Here is a 25,000-nt window from a genome sequence, read left to right on the forward strand (position 1 = left end):
GATCACTCGGCTCATGGGTCGATGAAGAACGCAGCAAACTGTGCGTCATCGTGTGAACTGCAGGACACATGAACATCGACATTTTGAACGCATATCGCAGTCCATGCTGTTATGTACTTTAATTAATTTTATAGTGCTGCTTGGACTACATATGGTTGAGGGTTGTAAGACTATGCTAATAAAGTTGCTTATTATTATATATTTTTATAATGATATGCATATGGTATATTATTGGATATATTTATATATTCATAATATTAAATATAAAAGCAATTATCTCAAATATTTATAAAAGAAAAAATGAAGATATACAATTCTTTCTTTTTTCAATTCAAATAATACTGAGAAATGTCTAGCATAAAAAAAATTAAATTTTTTTAACTAGAATTGTCTCTTATTTAAAGATGCGAAAATTGAAAATATATCAAATATATTGTTCTTCATAGAGATATATTGTTTATATATATATATACATTGCTTTATACAACCTCAACTCATATGGGACTACCCCCTGAATTTAAGCATATTAATTAGGGGAGGAAAAGAAACTAACAAGGATTTTCTTAGTAGCGGCGAGCGAAAAGAAATCAGTTCAGCACTAAGTCACTTTGTCTATATGGCAAATGTGAGATGCAGTGTATGGAGCGTCAATATTCTAGTATGAGAAATTAACGATTTAAGTCCTTCTTAAATGAGGCCATTTACCCATAGAGGGTGCCAGGCCCGTATAACGTTAATGATTACTAGATGATGTTTCCAAAGAGTCGTGTTGCTTGATAGTGCAGCACTAAGTGGGTGGTAAACTCCATCTAAAACTAAATATAACCATGAGACCGATAGTAAACAAGTACCGTGAGGGAAAGTTGAAAAGAACTCTGAATAGAGAGTTAAATAGTACGTGAAACTGCTTAGAGGTTAAGCCCGATGAACCTGAATATCCATTATGGAAAATTCATCATTAAAGTTATAATATTTAAATAATATTATAGAAATAGTGTGCATTTTTTCCATATAAGGACATTGTAATCTATTAACATATATAATTTATCATAAAATATGACTTATAGTTTATTCAAATTATTATGCTTGCATTTTAACATAGGATAAATGTCATTAATTTGATAAAGTGTTGATAGATTAATAAGAATACAGTGCGTTAATTTTTCGGAATTATATAATGGCATAATTATCATTGATTTTTGTGTTTATTATATGCACTTGTATGATTAACAATGCGAAAGATTCAGGATACCTTCGGGACCCGTCTTGAAACACGGACCAAGGAGTCTAACATATGTGCAAGTTATTGGGATATAAACCTAATAGCGTAATTAACTTGACTATTAATGGGATTAGTTTTTTAACTATTTTATAGTTAATTAACACAATCCCGGGGCGTTCTATATAGTTATGTATAATAATATTTATATTATTTATGCCTCTAACTGGAACGTACCTTGAGCAGATATGCTGTGACCCGAAAGATGGTGAACTATACTTGATCAGGTTGAAGTCAGGGGAAACCCTGATGGAAGACCGAAACAGTTCTGACGTGCAAATCGATTGTCAGAATTGAGTATAGGGGCGAAAGACCAATCGAACCATCTAGTAGCTGGTTCCTTCCGAAGTTTCCCTCAGGATAGCTGGTGCATTTTAATGTTATATAAAATAATCTTATCTGGTAAAGCGAATGATTAGAGGCCTTAGGGTCGAAACGATCTTAACCTATTCTCAAACTTTAAATGGGTAAGAACCTTAACTTTCTTGATATGAAGTTTAAGGTTATGATATAATGTGCCCAGTGGGCCACTTTTGGTAAGCAGAACTGGCGCTGTGGGATGAACCAAACGTAATGTTACGGTGCCCAAATTAACAACTCATGCAGAAACCATGAAAGGCGTTGGTTGCTTAAAACAGCAGGACGGTGATCATGGAAGTCGAAATCCGCTAAGGAGTGTGTAACAACTCACCTGCCGAAGCAACTAGCCCTTAAAATGGATGGCGCTTAAGTTGTATACCTATACATTACCGCTAAAGTAGATGATTTATATTACTTGTAATATAAATTTTGAAACTTTAGTGAGTAGGAAGGTACAATGGTATGCGTAGAAGTGTTTGGCGTAAGCCTGCATGGAGCTGCTATTGGTACAGATCTTGGTGGTAGTAGCAAATAATCGAATGAGACCTTGGAGGACTGAAGTGGAGAAGGGTTTCGTGTGAACAGTGGTTGATCACGAGTTAGTCGGTCCTAAGTTCAAGGCGAAAGCCGAAAATTTTCAAGTAAAAATAAATATTACAATTATTGTGAAAATTATATACTTGAATAATTTTGAACGAAAGGGAATACGGTTCCAATTCCGTAACCTGTTGAGTATCCGTTTGTTATTAAATATGGGCCTCGTGCTCATCCTGGCAACAGGAACGACCATAAAGAAGCCGTCGAGAGATATCGGAAGAGTTTTCTTTTCTGTTTTATAGTCGTACTACCATGGAAGTCTTTCGCAGAGAGATATGGTAGATGGGCTAGAAGAGCATGACATATACTGTTGTGTCGATATTTTCTCCTCGGACCTTGAAAATTTATGGTGGGGATACGCAAACTTCTCAACAGGCCGTACCAATATCCGCAGCTGGTCTCCAAGGTGAAGAGTCTCTAGTCGATAGAATAATGTAGGTAAGGGAAGTCGGCAAATTAGATCCGTAACTTCGGGATAAGGATTGGCTCTGAAGATTGAGATAGTCGGGCTTGATTGGGAAACAATAATATGGTTTATGTGCTCGTTCTGGGTAAATAGAGTTATAATCATTTATGGTTGTAACTTGTTCCCCGGATAGTTTAGTTACGTATCCAATTGTGGAACTTTCTTGCTAAAATTTTTAAGAATACTAGTTGGGTCAAACCAATTAGTTCTTATTAATTATAACGATTATCAATTAACAATCAATTCAGAACTGGCACGGACTTGGGGAATCCGACTGTCTAATTAAAACAAAGCATTGTGATGGCCCTAGCGGGTGTTGACACAATGTGATTTCTGCCCAGTGCTCTGAATGTCAAAGTGAAGAAATTCAAGTAAGCGCGGGTCAACGGCGGGAGTAACTATGACTCTCTTAAGGTAGCCAAATGCCTCGTCATCTAATTAGTGACGCGCATGAATGGATTAACGAGATTCCTTCTGTCCCTATCTACTATCTAGCGAAACCACAGCCAAGGGAACGGGCTTGGAATAATTAGCGGGGAAAGAAGACCCTTTTGAGCTTGACTCTAATCTGGCAGTGTAAGGAGACATAAGAGGTGTAGAATAAGTGGGAGATATTAGACTTCGGTTTGGTATCGACAATGAAATACCACTACTCTTATTGTTTCCTTACTTACTTGATTAAATGGAACGTGTATCATTTCCTAGCCATTATACGGATATATTTATTATATCTTATGGTATTGGGTTTTGATGCAAGCTTCTTGATCAAAGTATCACGAGTTTGTTATATAATCGCAAACAAATTCTTTAATGAGAGATGCATTCATGTATTATCGATTTGAAAATTTGGTATAACTCCAATTACTCAGGTATGATCCAATTCAAGGACATTGCCAGGTAGGGAGTTTGACTGGGGCGGTACATCTCTCAAATAATAACGGAGGTGTCCCAAGGCCAGCTCAGTGCGGACAGAAACCACACATAGAGCAAAAGGGCAAATGCTGACTTGATCTCGGTGTTCAGTACACACAGGGACAGCAAAAGCTCGGCCTATCGATCCTTTTGGTTTAAAGAGTTTTTAACAAGAGGTGTCAGAAAAGTTACCATAGGGATAACTGGCTTGTGGCGGCCAAGCGTTCATAGCGACGTCGCTTTTTGATCCTTCGATGTCGGCTCTTCCTATCATTGTGAAGCAAAATTCACCAAGCGTTGGATTGTTCACCCATGCAAGGGAACGTGAGCTGGGTTTAGACCGTCGTGAGACAGGTTAGTTTTACCCTACTAATGACAAAACGTTGTTGCGACAGCATTCCTGCGTAGTACGAGAGGAACCGCAGGTACGGACCAATGGCACAATACTTGTTCGAGCGAACAGTGGTATGACGCTACGTCCGTTGGATTATGCCTGAACGCCTCTAAGGTCGTATCCGTGCTGGACTGCAATGATAAATAAGGGGCAATTTGCATTGTATGGCTTCTAAACCATTTAAAGTTTATTATTTATATTTTAAACGACAATGGATGTGATGCCAATGTAATTTGTAACATAGTAAATTGGGAGGATCTTTGATCACCTGATGCCATGCTAGTTACATATGAAAACATTATTTAATACAATGACAAAGCCTAGAATCAATTGTAAACGACTTTTGTAACGGGCAAGGTGTTGTAAGTGGTTGAGCAGCTGCCATACTGCGATCCACTGAAGCTTATCCTTTGCTTGATGATTCGAAATATAAAAAAAATGTAAATATGCATGTGTAAATATGTATATTTAGTATAAAAAATCTTTATATGCTATATCTAAGAAAGCATATAAGGATTTATCACGGGTTGTCCACGTTTCCCTACTAATTGTGGCCTACTAACTGTTTCGTCATCTTATTAGTGACGTGAAAAATGAAAATAATATTTTTCATTTATATTGTTATAAGTCTTAAACCTTAAGACGGCGGGAGTTGAATTACTTTCGTTTAGGTAGCCAAATGCCTCGTCATCTTATTAGTGACGTGAAAAATGAAAATAATATTTTTCATTTATATTGTTATAAGTCTTAAACCTTATAACGGCGGAAGATGAATTACTTTCTTTTAGGTAGCCAAATGCCTCGTCATCTTATTAGTGACGTGAAAAATGAAAATAATATTTTTCATTTATATTGTTATAAGTCTTAAACTTTAAGACGGCGGGAGTTGAATTACTTTCGCATAGGTAGCCAAATGCCTCGTCATCTTATTAGTGACGCGCATGATTCAATTCAAGAGATTCCTTCTGTCCCTATTTAAAACCTCACGGATATTAAAAATATTAAACATATATTGTTATAAGTCTTAAACCTTAAGACGGCGGGAGTTGAATTACTTTCGCATAGGTAGCCAAATGCCTCGTCATCTTATTAGTGACGCGCATGATTCAATTCAAGAGATTCCTTCTGTCCCTATTTAAAACCTCACGGATATTAAAAATATTAAACATATATTGTTATAAGTCTTAAACCTTAAGACGGCGGGAGTTGAATTACTTTCGCATAGGTAGCCAAATGCCTCGTCATCTTATTAGTGACGTGAAAAATGAAAATAATATTTTTCATTTATATTGTTATAAGTCTTAAACTTTAAGACGGCGGGAGTTGAATTACTTTCGCATAGGTAGCCAAATGCCTCGTCATCTTATTAGTGACGTGAAAAATGAAAATAATATTTTTCATTTATATTGTTATAAGTCTTAAACCTTATAACGGCGGAAGATGAATTACTTTCGTTTAGGTAGCCAAATGCCTCGTCATCTTAATAGTGACGTGAAAAATGAAAATAATATTTTTCATTTATATTGTTATAAGTCTTAAACTTTAAGACGGCGGGAGTTGAATTACTTTCGCATAGGTAGCCAAATGCCTCGTCATCTTATTAGTGACGTGAAAAATGAAAATAATATTTTTCATTTATATTGTTATAAGTCTTAAACCTTATAACGGCGGAAGATGAATTACTTTCGTTTAGGTAGCCAAATGCCTCGTCATCTTATTAGTGACGTGAAAAATGAAAATAATATTTTTCATTTATATTGTTATAAGTCTTAAACTTTAAGACGGCGGGAGTTGAATTACTTTCGCATAGGTAGCCAAATGCCTTGTCATCTTATTAGTGACGCGCATGATTCAATTCAAGAGATTCCTTCTGTCCCTATTTAAAACCTCACGGATATTAAAAATATTAAACATATATTGTTATAAGTCTTAAACCTTAAGACGGCGGGAGTTGAATTACTTTCGCATAGGTAGCCAAATGCCTCGTCATCTTATTAGTGACGCGCATGATTCAATTCAAGAGATTCCTTCTGTCCCTATTTAAAACCTCACGGATATTAAAAATATTAAACATATATTGTTATAAGTCTTAAACCTTAAGACGGCGGGAGTTGAATTACTTTCGCATAGGTAGCCAAATGCCTCGTCATCTTATTAGTGACGCGCATGATTCAATTCAAGAGATTCCTTCTGTCCCTATTTAAAACCTCACGGATATTAAAAATATTAAACATATATTGTTATAAGTCTTAAACCTTAAGACGGCGGGAGTTGAATTACTTTCGCATAGGTAGCCAAATGCCTTGTCATCTTATTAGTGACGCGCATGATTCAATTCAAGAGATTCCTTCTGTCCCTATTTAAAACCTCACGGATATTAAAAATATTAAACATATATTGTTATAAGTCTTAAACCTTAAGACGGCGGGAGTTGAATTACTTTCGCATAGGTAGCCAAATGCCTCGTCATCTTATTAGTGACGCGCATGATTCAATTCAAGAGATTCCTTCTGTCCCTATTTAAAACCTCACGGATATTAAAAATATTAAACATATATTGTTATAAGTCTTAAACCTTAAGACGGCGGGAGTTGAATTACTTTCGCATAGGTAGCCAAATGCCTCGTCATCTTATTAGTGACGCGCATGATTCAATTCAAGAGATTCCTTCTGTCCCTATTTAAAACCTCACGGATATTAAAAATATTAAACATATATTGTTATAAGTCTTAAACCTTAAGACGGCGGGAGTTGAATTACTTTCGCATAGGTAGCCAAATGCCTCGTCATCTTATTAGTGACGCGCATGATTCAATTCAAGAGATTCCTTCTGTCCCTATTTAAAACCTCACGGATATTAAAAATATTAAACATATATTGTTATAAGTCTTAAACCTTAAGACGGCGGGAGTTGAATTACTTTCGCATAGGTAGCCAAATGCCTCGTCATCTTATTAGTGACGCGCATGATTCAATTCAAGAGATTCCTTCTGTCCCTATTTAAAAACTCACGAATATTAAAAATATTAAAAATATTTTCATATGGATATGCAATCGTATGGATATCCAAATATGTGTGGGAAAGTCGTACTTCCTATACGATAAATGACCGGATTGACGAAACCGTGTTCAAAAAGGTATATAGGGTAGGTGGTGTTCGGCCTACCAATATAATATTAAAATAATATTATATTAAACAGAAGATCGCCAGTATTAATATATAAGCATATGGTTATGAATACATATGCATATAACATATATGAAAATATATGAATATATAAAAAAAAATATATATGAATATGAAAATATTTATATGTATATGGAATATATGGTAGGTGATGATGTTAGCCTACCATATAATATATAATATAATAATTTAATTATATTATATTAAATATGGAAATATTAAAAATATATTAAAAATATTAAAAATATTTTCATATGGATATGCAATCGTATGGATATCCAAATATGTGTGGGAAAGTCATACTTCCCATACAATAAATGACCGGATTGACGAAACCGTGTTCAAAAAGGTATATAGGGTAGGTGGTGTTCAGCCTGCCAATATAATATTAAAATAATATTATATTAAACAGAAGACCGCCAGTATTAATATATGAGCATATGGTTATGAATACATATGCATATAACATATATGAAAATATATGAATATAAAAAAATATATATGGATATGAAAATATTTATATGTATATGAAATATATGGTAGGTGATGAGGATAGCCTACCATATAATATATAATATAATAATTTAATTATATTATATTAAATATGGAAATATTAAAAATATATTAAAAATATTAAAAATATTTTCATATGGATATGCAATCGTATGGATATCCAAATATGTGTGGGAAAGTCATACTTCCCATACAATAAATGACCGGATTGACGAAACCGTGTTCAAAAAGGTATATAGGGTAGGTGGTGTTCGGCCTACCAATATAATATTAAAATAATATTATATTAAACAGAAGACCGCCAGTATTAATATATGAGCATATGGTTATGAATACATATGCATATAACATATATGAAAATATATGAATATAAAAAAATATATATGGATATGAAAATATTTATATGTATATGAAATATATGGTAGGTGATGGTGATAGCCTACCATATAATATATAATATAATAATTTAATTATATTATATTAAATATGGAAATATTAAAAATATATTAAAAATATTAAAAATATTTTCATATGGATATGCAATCGTATGGATATCCAAATATGTGTGGGAAAGTCATACTTCCCATACAATAAATGACCGGATTGACGAAACCGTGTTCAAAAAGGTATATAGGGTAGGTGGTGTTCGGCCTACCAATATAATATTAAAATAATATTATATTAAACAGAAGACCGCCAGTATTAATATATAAGCATATGGTTATGAATACATATGCATATAACATATATGAAAATATATGAATATAAAAAAATATATATGGATATGAAAATATTTATATGTATATGAAATATATGGTAGGTGATGGTGATAGCCTACCATATAATATATAATATAATAATTTAATTATATTATATTAAATATGGAAATATTAAAAATATATTAAAAATATTAAAAATATTTTCATATGGATATGCAATCGTATGGATATCCAAATATGTGTGGGAAAGTCATACTTCCCATACAATAAATGACCGGATTGACGAAACCGTGTTCAAAAAGGTATATAGGGTAGGTGGTGTTCAGCCTGCCAATATAATATTAAAATAATATTATATTAAACAGAAGACCGCCAGTATTAATATATGAGCATATGGTTATGAATACATATGCATATAACATATATGAAAATATATGAATATAAAAAAATATATATGGATATGAAAATATTTATATGTATATGAAATATATGGTAGGTGATGGGGATAGCCTACCATATAATATATAATATAATAATATTTATTATATTATAATAAATATGGAAATATTAAATTATTTTCATATGGATATGGATATGGATATGGATATGGATATACATATTCATATGGATATACTAAAATATACTGAAATATACCGATGAGTATATTTAGGTGAGGGTAAAAAGGCAAATAAATACCCAGCTTGACGAAAGTGTGTTCAAAAAGGTATATAGGGTAGGTGGTGTCGTCCTACCAATATAGTATATTATTTATATTATATGAATATACTAAAATACCGATGAGTATTTTTAGGTGAGGGAAAGAAGGCAAATAAATACCCAGCTTGACGAAAGTGTGGTCAAAAAGGTATATATGGTAGGTGGTGTAAGCCTATCTATATAATATAACATACTATATTATATATTATATATACACTATATTGTATACTTAGATAATATCGTTGAAGCGTCTACGTCTTATTATAAATTATAATTTGACAAGTTTCCAATTATTATCGTTAATTTCTGGTTCTAGGCAAATAAAAATTTCTTTTTATTATATCCTAGTAAGTATATGGAATTAAATTTAATTTCATATACGTATATGATAATAGTAGTAATATTATTATTATTATTATTGTATAAATAAATATGAATAAACTATATATATGAAAATATATAAATATATGAAAATTAAAAAGTGCTTAGTTTTATATCATATAAAACTAGACTTTTATATACAAAGAAAATAAATTTTAAATTTATTATCAAAATACATATGCGATAATTTTATTATAAAATTAAGCAAATATATATATGTGAATATATACAAATTGTTGTATGTGAAAATATAAAGATATTTTAGAATTAAATATATGCATAATATTGTATTTTATTAAAAAAAATATTAAAGAAGGCTTATATAAATAAAAAGACCGCCCGCTCATATAAATACCCTAACACAAACGAGGGTTTAAGAAAAAGCCATGAAAAAAATATACCCTGAGGTGTATGCGTTGGGCACCCGAGGGATATATTATAAATATATATATATATATATATATTTTAATAAATGAACGAATATTGAATGCCATATAATAATTGGCCAAATTCGTTAATATTTTAATTTATACAAATATTTGCAATATTTATTTTCTATATATCAATATGAAAATGAAATATATCAAAGATATAAACATTATTCTGGTTGATCCTGCCAGTAGTTATATGCTTGTCTCAAAGATTAAGCCATGCATGTCTAAGTACACACGCATTAAAAGTGAAACCGCAAAAGGCTCATTATATCAGTTATGGTTCCTTAGATCGTTAACAGTTACTTGGATAACTGTGGTAATTCTAGAGCTAATACATGCAATTAAAACATGAACCTTATGGGACATGTGCTTTTATTAGGCTAAAACCAAGCGATCGCAAGATCGTTATATTGGTTGAACTCTAGATAACATGCAGATCGTATGGTCTTGTACCGACGACAGATCTTTCAAATGTCTGCCCTATCAACTTTTGATGGTAGTATCTAGGACTACCATGGTTGCAACGGGTAACGGGGAATCAGGGTTCGATTCCGGAGAGGGAGCCTGAGAAACGGCTACCACATCTAAGGAAGGCAGCAGGCGCGTAAATTACCCACTCCCAGCTCGGGGAGGTAGTGACGAAAAATAACAATACAGGACTCATATCCGAGGCCCTGTAATTGGAATGAGTACACTTTAAATCCTTTAACAAGGACCAATTGGAGGGCAAGTCTGGTGCCAGCAGCCGCGGTAATTCCAGCTCCAATAGCGTATATTAAAGTTGTTGCGGTTAAAACGTTCGTAGTTGAACTTGTGCTTCATACGGGTAGTACAACATACAATTGTAGTTAGTACTATACCTTTATGTATGTAAGCGTATTACCGGTGGAGTTCTTATATATGTTTAAATACTTGTATTTTTTCATATGTTCCTCCTATTTAAAAACCTGCATTAGTGCTCTTAAACGAGTGTTATTGTGGGCCGGTACAATTACTTTGAACAAATTAGAGTGCTTAAAGCAGGCTTCAAATGCCTGAATATTCTGTGCATGGGATAATGAAATAAGACCTCTGTTCTGCTTTCATTGGTTTTCAGATCAAGAGGTAATGATTAATAGAAGCAGTTTGGGGGCATTAGTATTACGACGCGAGAGGTGAAATTCTTGGACCGTCGTAAGACTAACTTAAGCGAAAGCATTTGCCAAAGATGTTTTCATTAATCAAGAACGAAAGTTAGAGGTTCGAAGGCGATCAGATACCGCCCTAGTTCTAACCATAAACGATGCCAGCTAGCAATTGGGTGTAGCTACTTTTATGGCTCTCTCAGTCGCTTCCCGGGAAACCAAAGCTTTTGGGCTCCGGGGGAAGTATGGTTGCAAAGCTGAAACTTAAAGGAATTGACGGAAGGGCACCACCAGGAGTGGAGCCTGCGGCTTAATTTGACTCAACACGGGAAAACTTACCAGGTCCGAACATAAGTGTGTAAGACAGATTGATAGCTCTTTCTCGAATCTATGGGTGGTGGTGCATGGCCGTTCTTAGTTCGTGGAGTGATTTGTCTGGTTAATTCCGATAACGAACGAGACTCAAATATATTAAATAGATATCTTCAGGATTATGGTGTTGAAGCTTATATAGCCTTCATTCATGGTAGCAGTAAAATGTTTATTGTGTTTGAATGTGTTTATATAAGTGGAGCCGTACCTGTTGGTTTGTCCCATTATAAGGATACTAGCTTCTTAAATGGACAAATTGCGTCTAGCAATAATGAGATTGAGCAATAACAGGTCTGTGATGCCCTTAGATGTCCTGGGCTGCACGCGCGCTACAATGAAAGTATCAACGTGTATTTCCTAGACCGAGAGGTCCGGGTAAACCGCTGAACCACTTTCATGCTTGGGATTGTGAACTGAAACTGTTCACATGAACTTGGAATTCCTAGTAAGTGTGAGTCATTAACTCGCATTGATTACGTCCCTGCCCTTTGTGCACACCGCCCGTCGCTACTACCGATTGAATTATTTAGTGAGGTCTCCGGACGTGATCACTGTGACGCCTTGTGTGTTACGGTTGTTTCGCAGAAGTTGACCGAACTTGATTATTTAGAGGAAGTAAAAGTCGTAACAAGGTTTCCGTAGGTGAACCTGCGGAAGGATCATTATTGAATGAATCTTATCCGTTATTAAAATATTTATTATATATAAATATATAAATAAAAATTACCCAAAAATAAAAGACATATATATTATATTGAATATATAGACCATTTGTTGTCTTCAATATAAATTGCGTGTATATTTAATTAATATACATGCGTTGCGTGATGTATTGTTCATATTAAATTATGCGCATACATTGATAAATGCAACACCTAAAATATACATTGTTGTACCTGATATACAGGTTAATGCTTTATATAATATTAAAACAATATAAATTATATTTATATTGATTATATAAAACTAAGACATTTCGCAACAATTATTTTAGGTATATCAAAAAATTAAACATATTTTATATGTTTAAATATAGACGAATGTATTGAATATAAATTGCGTGTATATTTAATTAATATACATGCGTTGCGTGATGTATTGTTCATATTAAATTATGCGCATACATTGATAAATGCAACACCTAAAATATACATTGTTGTACCTGATATACAGGTTAATGCTTTATATAATATTAAAACAATATAAATTATATTTATATTGATTATATAAAACTAAGACATTTCGCAACAATTATTTTAGGTATAAAAATAACTTTATTGAAGGAATTGATATATGCCAGTTAAATGGTGTATTTTTAATTTCTTTCAATAAAAACATAATTGACGAATTGTATATTTATATATATTTATAAAACTCTAAGCGGTGGATCACTCGGCTCATGGGTCGATGAAGAACGCAGCAAACTGTGCGTCATCGTGTGAACTGCAGGACACATGAACATCGACATTTTGAACGCATATCGCAGTCCATGCTGTTATGTACTTTAATTAATTTTATAGTGCTGCTTGGACTACATATGGTTGAGGGTTGTAAGACTATGCTAATAAAGTTGCTTATTATTATATATTTTTATAATGATATGCATATGGTATATTATTGGATATATTTATATATTCATAATATTAAATATAAAAGCAATTATCTCAAATATTTATAAAAGAAAAAATGAAGATATACAATTCTTTCTTTTTTCAATTCAAATAATACTGAGAAATGTCTAGCATAAAAAAAATTAAATTTTTTTTAACTAGAATTGTCTCTTATTTAAAGATGCGAAAATTGAAAATATATCAAATATATTGTTCTTCATAGAGATATATTGTTTATATATATATATACATTGCTTTATACAACCTCAACTCATATGGGACTACCCCCTGAATTTAAGCATATTAATTAGGGGAGGAAAAGAAACTAACAAGGATTTTCTTAGTAGCGGCGAGCGAAAAGAAATCAGTTCAGCACTAAGTCACTTTGTCTATATGGCAAATGTGAGATGCAGTGTATGGAGCGTCAATATTCTAGTATGAGAAATTAACGATTTAAGTCCTTCTTAAATGAGGCCATTTACCCATAGAGGGTGCCAGGCCCGTATAACGTTAATGATTACTAGATGATGTTTCCAAAGAGTCGTGTTGCTTGATAGTGCAGCACTAAGTGGGTGGTAAACTCCATCTAAAACTAAATATAACCATGAGACCGATAGTAAACAAGTACCGTGAGGGAAAGTTGAAAAGAACTCTGAATAGAGAGTTAAATAGTACGTGAAACTGCTTAGAGGTTAAGCCCGATGAACCTGAATATCCATTATGGAAAATTCATCATTAAAGTTATAATATTTAAATAATATTATAGAAATAGTGTGCATTTTTTCCATATAAGGACATTGTAATCTATTAACATATATAATTTATCATAAAATATGACTTATAGTTTATTCAAATTATTATGCTTGCATTTTAACATAGGATAAATGTCATTAATTTGATAAAGTGTTGATAGATTAATAAGAATACAGTGCGTTAATTTTTCGGAATTATATAATGGCATAATTATCATTGATTTTTGTGTTTATTATATGCACTTGTATGATTAACAATGCGAAAGATTCAGGATACCTTCGGGACCCGTCTTGAAACACGGACCAAGGAGTCTAACATATGTGCAAGTTATTGGGATATAAACCTAATAGCGTAATTAACTTGACTATTAATGGGATTAGTTTTTTAACTATTTTATAGTTAATTAACACAATCCCGGGGCGTTCTATATAGTTATGTATAATAATATTTATATTATTTATGCCTCTAACTGGAACGTACCTTGAGCAGATATGCTGTGACCCGAAAGATGGTGAACTATACTTGATCAGGTTGAAGTCAGGGGAAACCCTGATGGAAGACCGAAACAGTTCTGACGTGCAAATCGATTGTCAGAATTGAGTATAGGGGCGAAAGACCAATCGAACCATCTAGTAGCTGGTTCCTTCCGAAGTTTCCCTCAGGATAGCTGGTGCATTTTAATGTTATATAAAATAATCTTATCTGGTAAAGCGAATGATTAGAGGCCTTAGGGTCGAAACGATCTTAACCTATTCTCAAACTTTAAATGGGTAAGAACCTTAACTTTCTTGATATGAAGTTTAAGGTTATGATATAATGTGCCCAGTGGGCCACTTTTGGTAAGCAGAACTGGCGCTGTGGGATGAACCAAACGTAATGTTACGGTGCCCAAATTAACAACTCATGCAGAAACCATGAAAGGCGTTGGTTGCTTAAAACAGCAGGACGGTGATCATGGAAGTCGAAATCCGCTAAGGAGTGTGTAACAACTCACCTGCCGAAGCAACTAGCCCTTAAAATGGATGGCGCTTAAGTTGTATACCTATACATTACCGCTAAAGTAGATGATTTATATTACTTGTAATATAAATTTTGAAACTTTAGTGAGTAGGAAGGTACAATGGTATGCGTAGAAGTGTTTGGCGTAAGCCTGCATGGAGCTGCTATTGGTACAGATCTTGGTGGTAGTAGCAAATAATCGAATGAGACCTTGGAGGACTGAAGTGGAGAAGGGTTTCGTGTGAACAGTGGTTGATCACGAGTTAGTCGGTCCTAAGTTCAAGGCGAAAGCCGAAAATTTTCAAGTAAAAATAAATATTACAATTATTGTGAAAATTATATACTTGAATAATTTTGAACGAAAGGGAATACGGTTCCAATTCCGTAACCTGTTGAGTATCCGTTTGTTATTAAATATGGGCCTCGTGCTCATCCTGGCAACAGGAACGACCATAAAGAAGCCGTCGAGAGATATCGGAAGAGTTTTCTTTTCTGTTTTATAGTCGTACTACCATGGAAGTCTTTCGCAGAGAGATATGGTAGATGGGCTAGAAGAGCATGACATATACTGTTGTGTCGATATTTTCTCCTCGGACCTTGAAAATTTATGGTGGGGATACGCAAACTTCTCAACAGGCCGTACCAATATCCGCAGCTGGTCTCCAAGGTGAAGAGTCTCTAGTCGATAGAATAATGTAGGTAAGGGAAGTCGGCAAATTAGATCCGTAACTTCGGGATAAGGATTGGCTCTGAAGATTGAGATAGTCGGGCTTGATTGGGAAACAATAATATGGTTTATGTGCTCGTTCTGGGTAAATAGAGTTATAATCATTTATGGTTGTAACTTGTTCCCCGGATAGTTTAGTTACGTATCCAATTGTGGAACTTTCTTGCTAAAATTTTTAAGAATACTAGTTGGGTCAAACCAATTAGTTCTTATTAATTATAACGATTATCAATTAACAATCAATTCAGAACTGGCACGGACTTGGGGAATCCGACTGTCTAATTAAAACAAAGCATTGTGATGGCCCTAGCGGGTGTTGACACAATGTGATTTCTGCCCAGTGCTCTGAATGTCAAAGTGAAGAAATTCAAGTAAGCGCGGGTCAACGGCGGGAGTAACTATGACTCTCTTAAGGTAGCCAAATGCCTCGTCATCTAATTAGTGACGCGCATGAATGGATTAACGAGATTCCTTCTGTCCCTATCTACTATCTAGCGAAACCACAGCCAAGGGAACGGGCTTGGAATAATTAGCGGGGAAAGAAGACCCTTTTGAGCTTGACTCTAATCTGGCAGTGTAAGGAGACATAAGAGGTGTAGAATAAGTGGGAGATATTAGACTTCGGTTTGGTATCGACAATGAAATACCACTACTCTTATTGTTTCCTTACTTACTTGATTAAATGGAACGTGTATCATTTCCTAGCCATTATACGGATATATTTATTATATCTTATGGTATTGGGTTTTGATGCAAGCTTCTTGATCAAAGTATCACGAGTTTGTTATATAATCGCAAACAAATTCTTTAATGAGAGATGCATTCATGTATTATCGATTTGAAAATTTGGTATAACTCCAATTACTCAGGTATGATCCAATTCAAGGACATTGCCAGGTAGGGAGTTTGACTGGGGCGGTACATCTCTCAAATAATAACGGAGGTGTCCCAAGGCCAGCTCAGTGCGGACAGAAACCACACATAGAGCAAAAGGGCAAATGCTGACTTGATCTCGGTGTTCAGTACACACAGGGACAGCAAAAGCTCGGCCTATCGATCCTTTTGGTTTAAAGAGTTTTTAACAAGAGGTGTCAGAAAAGTTACCATAGGGATAACTGGCTTGTGGCGGCCAAGCGTTCATAGCGACGTCGCTTTTTGATCCTTCGATGTCGGCTCTTCCTATCATTGTGAAGCAAAATTCACCAAGCGTTGGATTGTTCACCCATGCAAGGGAACGTGAGCTGGGTTTAGACCGTCGTGAGACAGGTTAGTTTTACCCTACTAATGACAAAACGTTGTTGCGACAGCATTCCTGCGTAGTACGAGAGGAACCGCAGGTACGGACCAATGGCACAATACTTGTTCGAGCGAACAGTGGTATGACGCTACGTCCGTTGGATTATGCCTGAACGCCTCTAAGGTCGTATCCGTGCTGGACTGCAATGATAAATAAGGGGCAATTTGCATTGTATGGCTTCTAAACCATTTAAAGTTTATTATTTATATTTTAAACGACAATGGATGTGATGCCAATGTAATTTGTAACATAGTAAATTGGGAGGATCTTTGATCACCTGATGCCATGCTAGTTACATATGAAAACATTATTTAATACAATGACAAAGCCTAGAATCAATTGTAAACGACTTTTGTAACGGGCAAGGTGTTGTAAGTGGTTGAGCAGCTGCCATACTGCGATCCACTGAAGCTTATCCTTTGCTTGATGATTCGAAATATAAAAAAAATGTAAATATGCATGTGTAAATATGTATATTTAGTATAAAAAATCTTTATATGCTATATCTAAGAAAGCATATAAGGATTTATCACGGGTTGTCCACGTTTCCCTACTAATTGTGGCCTACTAACTGTTTCGTCATCTTATTAGTGACGTGAAAAATGAAAATAATATTTTTCATTTATATTGTTATAAGTCTTAAACCTTAAGACGGCGGGAGTTGAATTACTTTCGTTTAGGTAGCCAAATGCCTCGTCATCTTATTAGTGACGTGAAAAATGAAAATAATATTTTTCATTTATATTGTTATAAGTCTTAAACCTTATAACGGCGGAAGATGAATTACTTTCTTTTAGGTAGCCAAATGCCTCGTCATCTTATTAGTGACGTGAAAAATGAAAATAATATTTTTCATTTATATTGTTATAAGTCTTAAACTTTAAGACGGCGGGAGTTGAATTACTTTCGCATAGGTAGCCAAATGCCTCGTCATCTTATTAGTGACGCGCATGATTCAATTCAAGAGATTCCTTCTGTCCCTATTTAAAACCTCACGGATATTAAAAATATTAAACATATATTGTTATAAGTCTTAAACCTTAAGACGGCGGGAGTTGAATTACTTTCGCATAGGTAGCCAAATGCCTCGTCATCTTATTAGTGACGCGCATGATTCAATTCAAGAGATTCCTTCTGTCCCTATTTAAAACCTCACGGATATTAAAAATATTAAACATATATTGTTATAAGTCTTAAACCTTAAGACGGCGGGAGTTGAATTACTTTCGCATAGGTAGCCAAATGCCTCGTCATCTTATTAGTGACGTGAAAAATGAAAATAATATTTTTCATTTATATTGTTATAAGTCTTAAACTTTAAGACGGCGGGAGTTGAATTACTTTCGCATAGGTAGCCAAATGCCTCGTCATCTTATTAGTGACGTGAAAAATGAAAATAATATTTTTCATTTATATTGTTATAAGTCTTAAACCTTATAACGGCGGAAGATGAATTACTTTCGTTTAGGTAGCCAAATGCCTCGTCATCTTAATAGTGACGTGAAAAATGAAAATAATATTTTTCATTTATATTGTTATAAGTCTTAAACTTTAAGACGGCGGGAGTTGAATTACTTTCGCATAGGTAGCCAAATGCCTCGTCATCTTATTAGTGACGTGAAAAATGAAAATAATATTTTTCATTTATATTGTTATAAGTCTTAAACCTTATAACGGCGGAAGATGAATTACTTTCGTTTAGGTAGCCAAATGCCTCGTCATTATTAGTGACGTGAAAAATGAAAATAATATTTTTCATTTATATTGTTATAAGTCTTAAACTTTAAGACGGCGGGAGTTGAATTACTTTCGCATAGGTAGCCAAATGCCTTGTCATCTTATTAGTGACGCGCATGATTCAATTCAAGAGATTCCTTCTGTCCCTATTTAAAACCTCACGGATATTAAAAATATTAAACATATATTGTTATAAGTCTTAAACCTTAAGACGGCGGGAGTTGAATTACTTTCGCATAGGTAGCCAAATGCCTCGTCATCTTATTAGTGACGCGCATGATTCAATTCAAGAGATTCCTTCTGTCCCTATTTAAAACCTCACGGATATTAAAAATATTAAACATATATTGTTATAAGTCTTAAACCTTAAGACGGCGGGAGTTGAATTACTTTCGCATAGGTAGCCAAATGCCTCGTCATCTTATTAGTGACGCGCATGATTCAATTCAAGAGATTCCTTCTGTCCCTATTTAAAACCTCACGGATATTAAAAATATTAAACATATATTGTTATAAGTCTTAAACCTTAAGACGGCGGGAGTTGAATTACTTTCGCATAGGTAGCCAAATGCCTTGTCATCTTATTAGTGACGCGCATGATTCAATTCAAGAGATTCCTTCTGTCCCTATTTAAAACCTCACGGATATTAAAAATATTAAACATATATTGTTATAAGTCTTAAACCTTAAGACGGCGGGAGTTGAATTACTTTCGCATAGGTAGCCAAATGCCTCGTCATCTTATTAGTGACGCGCATGATTCAATTCAAGAGATTCCTTCTGTCCCTATTTAAAACCTCACGGATATTAAAATATTAAACATATATTGTTATAAGTCTTAAACCTTAAGACGGCGGGAGTTGAATTACTTTCGCATAGGTAGCCAAATGCCTCGTCATCTTATTAGTGACGCGCATGATTCAATTCAAGAGATTCCTTCTGTCCCTATTTAAAACCTCACGGATATTAAAAATATTAAACATATATTGTTATAAGTCTTAAACCTTAAGACGGCGGGAGTTGAATTACTTTCGCATAGGTAGCCAAATGCCTCGTCATCTTATTAGTGACGCGCATGATTCAATTCAAGAGATTCCTTCTGTCCCTATTTAAAACCTCACGGATATTAAAAATATTAAACATATATTGTTATAAGTCTTAAACCTTAAGACGGCGGGAGTTGAATTACTTTCGCATAGGTAGCCAAATGCCTTGTCATCTTATTAGTGACGCGCATGATTCAATTCAAGAGATTCCTTCTGTCCCTATTTAAAACCTCACGGATATTAAAAATATTAAACATATATTGTTATAAGTCTTAAACCTTAAGACGGCGGGAGTTGAATTACTTTCGCATAGGTAGCCAAATGCCTCGTCATCTTATTAGTGACGCGCATGATTCAATTCAAGAGATTCCTTCTGTCCCTATTTAAAACCTCACGGATATTAAAAATATTAAACATATATTGTTATAAGTCTTAAACCTTAAGACGGCGGGAGTTGAATTACTTTCGCATAGGTAGCCAAATGCCTCGTCATCTTATTAGTGACGCGCATGATTCAATTCAAGAGATTCCTTCTGTCCCTATTTAAAACCTCACGGATATTAAAAATATTAAACATATATTGTTATAAGTCTTAAACCTTAAGACGGCGGGAGTTGAATTACTTTCGCATAGGTAGCCAAATGCCTCGTCATCTTATTAGTGACGCGCATGATTCAATTCAAGAGATTCCTTCTGTCCCTATTTAAAACCTCACGGATATTAAAAATATTAAACATATATTGTTATAAGTCTTAAACCTTAAGACGGCGGGAGTTGAATTACTTTCGCATAGGTAGCCAAATGCCTCGTCATCTTATTAGTGACGCGCATGATTCAATTCAAGAGATTCCTTCTGTCCCTATTTAAAACCTCACGGATATTAAAAATATTAAACATATATTGTTATAAGTCTTAAACCTTAAGACGGCGGGAGTTGAATTACTTTCGCATAGGTAGCCAAATGCCTCGTCATCTTATTAGTGACGCGCATGATTCAATTCAAGAGATTCCTTCTGTCCCTATTTAAAACCTCACGGATATTAAAAATATTAAACATATATTGTTATAAGTCTTAAACCTTAAGACGGCGGGAGTTGAATTACTTTCGCATAGGTAGCCAAATGCCTTGTCATCTTATTAGTGACGCGCATGATTCAATTCAAGAGATTCCTTCTGTCCCTATTTAAAACCTCACGGATATTAAAAATATTAAACATATATTGTTATAAGTCTTAAACCTTAAGACGGCGGGAGTTGAATTACTTTCGCATAGGTAGCCAAATGCCTCGTCATCTTATTAGTGACGCGCATGATTCAATTCAAGAGATTCCTTCTGTCCCTATTTAAAACCTCACGGATATTAAAAATATTAAACATATATTGTTATAAGTCTTAAACCTTAAGACGGCGGGAGTTGAATTACTTTCGCATAGGTAGCCAAATGCCTCGTCATCTTATTAGTGACGCGCATGATTCAATTCAAGAGATTCCTTCTGTCCCTATTTAAAACCTCACGGATATTAAAAATATTAAACATATATTGTTATAAGTCTTAAACCTTAAGACGGCGGGAGTTGAATTACTTTCGCATAGGTAGCCAAATGCCTCGTCATCTTATTAGTGACGCGCATGATTCAATTCAAGAGATTCCTTCTGTCCCTATTTAAAACCTCACGGATATTAAAAATATTAAACATATATTGTTATAAGTCTTAAACCTTAAGACGGCGGGAGTTGAATTACTTTCGCATAGGTAGCCAAATGCCTCGTCATCTTATTAGTGACGTGAAAAATGAAAATAATATTTTTCATTTATATTGTTATAAGTCTTAAACTTTAAGACGGCGGGAGTTGAATTACTTTCGCATAGGTAGCCAAATGCCTCGTCATCTTATTAGTGACGTGAAAAATGAAAATAATATTTTTCATTTATATTGTTATAAGTCTTAAACCTTATAACGGCGGAAGATGAATTACTTTCGTTTAGGTAGCCAAATGCCTCGTCATCTTAATAGTGACGTGAAAAATGAAAATAATATTTTTCATTTATATTGTTATAAGTCTTAAACTTTAAGACGGCGGGAGTTGAATTACTTCTGCAAAGGTATCCAAATGCCTTGTCATCTTATTAGTGACGCGCATGATTCAATTCAAGAGATTCCTTCTGTCCCTATTTAAAACCTCACGGATATTAAAAATATTAAACATATATTGTTATAAGTCTTAAACCTTAAGACGGCGGGAGTTGAATTACTTTCGCATAGGTAGCCAAATGCCTCGTCATCTTATTAGTGACGCGCATGATTCAATTCAAGAGATTCCTTCTGTCCCTATTTAAAACCTCACGGATATTAAAAATATTAAACATATATTGTTATAAGTCTTAAACCTTAAGACGGCGGGAGTTGAATTACTTTCGCATAGGTAGCCAAATGCCTCGTCATCTTATTAGTGACGCGCATGATTCAATTCAAGAGATTCCTTCTGTCCCTATTTAAAACCTCACGGATATTAAAAATATTAAACATATATTGTTATAAGTCTTAAACCTTAAGACGGCGGGAGTTGAATTACTTTCGCATAGGTAGCCAAATGCCTCGTCATCTTATTAGTGACGCGCATGATTCAATTCAAGAGATTCCTTCTGTCCCTATTTAAAAACTCACGAATATTAAAAATATTAAAAATATTTTCATATGGATATGCAATCGTATGGATATCCAAATATGTGTGGGAAAGTCGTACTTCCTATACGATAAATGACCGGATTGACGAAACCGTGTTCAAAAAGGTATATAGGGTAGGTGGTGTTCGGCCTACCAATATAATATTAAAATAATATTATATTAAACAGAAGATCGCCAGTATTAATATATAAGCATATGGTTATGAATACATATGCATATAACATATATGAAAATATATGAATATATAAAAAAAAATATATATGAATATGAAAATATTTATATGTATATGGAATATATGGTAGGTGATGATGTTAGCCTACCATATAATATATAATATAATAATTTAATTATATTATATTAAATATGGAAATATTAAAAATATATTAAAAATATTAAAAATATTTTCATATGGATATGCAATCGTATGGATATCCAAATATGTGTGGGAAAGTCATACTTCCCATACAATAAATGACCGGATTGACGAAACCGTGTTCAAAAAGGTATATAGGGTAGGTGGTGTTCAGCCTGCCAATATAATATTAAAATAATATTATATTAAACAGAAGACCGCCAGTATTAATATATGAGCATATGGTTATGAATACATATGCATATAACATATATGAAAATATATGAATATAAAAAAATATATATGGATATGAAAATATTTATATGTATATGAAATATATGGTAGGTGATGAGGATAGCCTACCATATAATATATAATATAATAATTTAATTATATTATATTAAATATGGAAATATTAAAAATATATTAAAAATATTAAAAATATTTTCATATGGATATGCAATCGTATGGATATCCAAATATGTGTGGGAAAGTCATACTTCCCATACAATAAATGACCGGATTGACGAAACCGTGTTCAAAAAGGTATATAGGGTAGGTGGTGTTCGGCCTACCAATATAATATTAAAATAATATTATATTAAACAGAAGACCGCCAGTATTAATATATGAGCATATGGTTATGAATACATATGCATATAACATATATGAAAATATATGAATATAAAAAAATATATATGGATATGAAAATATTTATATGTATATGAAATATATGGTAGGTGATGGTGATAGCCTACCATATAATATATAATATAATAATTTAATTATATTATATTAAATATGGAAATATTAAAAATATATTAAAAATATTAAAAATATTTTCATATGGATATGCAATCGTATGGATATCCAAATATGTGTGGGAAAGTCATACTTCCCATACAATAAATGACCGGATTGACGAAACCGTGTTCAAAAAGGTATATAGGGTAGGTGGTGTTCGGCCTACCAATATAATATTAAAATAATATTATATTAAACAGAAGACCGCCAGTATTAATATATAAGCATATGGTTATGAATACATATGCATATAACATATATGAAAATATATGAATATAAAAAAATATATATGGATATGAAAATATTTATATGTATATGAAATATATGGTAGGTGATGGTGATAGCCTACCATATAATATATAATATAATAATTTAATTATATTATATTAAATATGGAAATATTAAAAATATATTAAAAATATTAAAAATATTTTCATATGGATATGCAATCGTATGGATATCCAAATATGTGTGGGAAAGTCATACTTCCCATACAATAAATGACCGGATTGACGAAACCGTGTTCAAAAAGGTATATAGGGTAGGTGGTGTTCAGCCTGCCAATATAATATTAAAATAATATTATATTAAACAGAAGACCGCCAGTATTAATATATGAGCATATGGTTATGAATACATATGCATATAACATATATGAAAATATATGAATATAAAAAAATATATATGGATATGAAAATATTTATATGTATATGAAATATATGGTAGGTGATGGGGATAGCCTACCATATAATATATAATATAATAATATTTATTATATTATAATAAATATGGAAATATTAAATTATTTTCATATGGATATGGATATGGATATGGATATGGATATACATATTCATATGGATATACTAAAATATACTGAAATATACCGATGAGTATATTTAGGTGAGGGTAAAAAGGCAAATAAATACCCAGCTTGACGAAAGTGTGTTCAAAAAGGTATATAGGGTAGGTGGTGTCGTCCTACCAATATAGTATATTATTTATATTATATGAATATACTAAAATACCGATGAGTATTTTTAGGTGAGGGAAAGAAGGCAAATAAATACCCAGCTTGACGAAAGTGTGGTCAAAAAGGTATATATGGTAGGTGGTGTAAGCCTATCTATATAATATAACATACTATATTATATATTATATATACACTATATTGTATACTTAGATAATATCGTTGAAGCGTCTACGTCTTATTATAAATTATAATTTGACAAGTTTCCAATTATTATCGTTAATTTCTGGTTCTAGGCAAATAAAAATTTCTTTTTATTATATCCTAGTAAGTATATGGAATTAAATTTAATTTCATATACGTATATGATAATAGTAGTAATATTATTATTATTATTATTGTATAAATAAATATGAATAAACTATATATATGAAAATATATAAATATATGAAAATTAAAAAGTGCTTAGTTTTATATCATATAAAACTAGACTTTTATATACAAAGAAAATAAATTTTAAATTTATTATCAAAATACATATGCGATAATTTTATTATAAAATTAAG

At 33.0% G+C, this 25,000-nt stretch overlaps 5 non-coding genes across 5 annotated transcripts in view; all 5 read left to right on the plus strand.

Moving 5' to 3' along the window:
* The window catches only part of LOC138927237 (5.8S ribosomal RNA), a 179-nt gene extending 14 nt beyond the window's left edge, over nucleotides 1–165 (plus strand). The window contains exon 1 of the ribosomal RNA XR_011443764.1: nucleotides 1–165. This exon is cut by the window's left edge and continues 14 nt beyond it. This is a non-coding gene — a ribosomal RNA (5.8S ribosomal RNA).
* Nucleotides 166–484: 319 nt separating this feature from the next.
* Nucleotides 485–4,434, plus strand: LOC138927231 (large subunit ribosomal RNA). Its single transcript, XR_011443758.1, has one exon. It is a non-coding gene; the product is annotated as a large subunit ribosomal RNA (ribosomal RNA).
* Nucleotides 4,435–10,125: 5,691 nt separating this feature from the next.
* Nucleotides 10,126–12,120, plus strand: LOC138927227 (small subunit ribosomal RNA). Its single transcript, XR_011443754.1, has one exon. It is a non-coding gene; the product is annotated as a small subunit ribosomal RNA (ribosomal RNA).
* Nucleotides 12,121–12,827: 707 nt separating this feature from the next.
* Nucleotides 12,828–13,006, plus strand: LOC138927238 (5.8S ribosomal RNA). Its single transcript, XR_011443765.1, has one exon. It is a non-coding gene; the product is annotated as a 5.8S ribosomal RNA (ribosomal RNA).
* A 320-nt stretch (nucleotides 13,007–13,326) lies between these two features.
* On the plus strand, nucleotides 13,327–17,276 carry LOC138927232 (large subunit ribosomal RNA). Its single transcript, XR_011443759.1, has one exon. It is a non-coding gene; the product is annotated as a large subunit ribosomal RNA (ribosomal RNA).
* Nucleotides 17,277–25,000: the final 7,724 nt, after the last annotated feature.

The sequence above is a fragment of the Drosophila bipectinata genome, unplaced genomic scaffold (genome assembly GCF_030179905.1).
Source record: "Drosophila bipectinata strain 14024-0381.07 unplaced genomic scaffold, DbipHiC1v2 scaffold_206, whole genome shotgun sequence".
Lineage (NCBI taxonomy): Eukaryota > Metazoa > Arthropoda > Insecta > Diptera > Drosophilidae > Drosophila > Drosophila bipectinata.